General features: G+C 34.4%; 1 protein-coding gene across 1 annotated transcript in view; it reads right to left on the reverse strand.

The window, feature by feature from the left end:
* Positions 1-1,271, reverse strand: part of hspbap1 (hspb associated protein 1) — a gene marked incomplete at its 5' end in the record, with an annotated part of 25,470 nt that overhangs the window by 20,156 nt on the left and 4,043 nt on the right.

A 1,271-nucleotide genomic window follows, 5' to 3' on the forward strand; every position in this document is an offset into this window, starting at 1 on the left:
ATATATATCTTACATGTACAAATTTAGACTCTTACAGATGCAATAATTCTGACAGTTCTCTTATCCCATATACTGTATGTCGCTCTGTGCTAACTTTGTGGTTTTGGCACTGAGGGAAGTCAGCTGGTTTGGAGTCAGTTTGTGTCTCATTCTTCTCATGCTACAACACCAWATTTCTCTGTTCTGCTGCACAAAAACTAACACTGGCTGTAAGTTTCTTTTTGTAACCAGAACCATCATTGATCTTTTCTATGGTTCTTACCTGGTTGGGTTTAAATTTAACAGCCAGCCAACAAAAAAATAGACTAAAACAATAGCAAAAAATAATCTTACTTGTTGTAGATCAGTCTTAGTTCTGACCAGAGTGATGAACTAACATCATAAAAAAATTATTTACCTAGAATTAGAAAAAAAAAGGAGGGCAGCAGCTAGCGTTAGCACTTCTGACACAGCCTGTGAGCTTTCCCTGCAGGAAAATCATCTTGTTTCTGCTGGAATAGGTGGATAAAGTAAAACTGATTGTGGTGTAAAGGTCTAAAAATAGAAAAATATTTGAATGAACAGTTGATGAAATTTTGTAGTTGTTTGAAGGCAGAAAACAATTTTACAAGTGTCCATCTTGGACTAGCCATTAGCTCATCAACCCAAAAAGAATTATGCTTTTTTTAAAAACTGAGGTGGTTTAAAAAGTTACAGAATCTGCAACATATAGGATATGAATTGCACATAACCTTTTCATAAAACCTCCCTTTAAAAGAGCTGATGTATCGTTTTAAACTGATCATAGGAAACGATTAGCTTTTGCTGTGTGTTTGTGTGTTTTTTCTCTTTGTATCACACTAAAAATGCCTGTCTAATGATCATTTCCACGTTCATGTTTTTGTGAAGGGTTACAATAACAGGCTGAAGTGTTTTCATTGTTTAAAACAAATGTTTCCATTCAGCACTTATCTTTTCAAGCAGATAATAGAATATCTGTCAGTGGAAAAATGTGACTGAGAATTGGACCGAAGTGTCTTGTTGCCATGTCTACATAGTTCAATCTGAATAAATAAAAAATAGAGGAAGGATTGCTAGACAAAATATCATTTAAACTGTCCATTAAAGTGATGTTTTAGCTGGCCCAAAAGACAAATGTTCTGTCTGACTTTGTTTAACTTTACGTAAACTGAATAAAACAAACTCAAGTTTTCTCTGGTAGATGTGTAGATGTCTTAGCATCATAAAATCCCAAGATTTTACAAGAGAGCAAAATAATCTCAGTACCCCCC

Source organism: Austrofundulus limnaeus, unplaced genomic scaffold (assembly GCF_001266775.1).
Source record: "Austrofundulus limnaeus strain Quisiro unplaced genomic scaffold, Austrofundulus_limnaeus-1.0 Scaffold772, whole genome shotgun sequence".
In the NCBI taxonomy this organism is placed as follows: domain Eukaryota; kingdom Metazoa; phylum Chordata; class Actinopteri; order Cyprinodontiformes; family Rivulidae; genus Austrofundulus; species Austrofundulus limnaeus.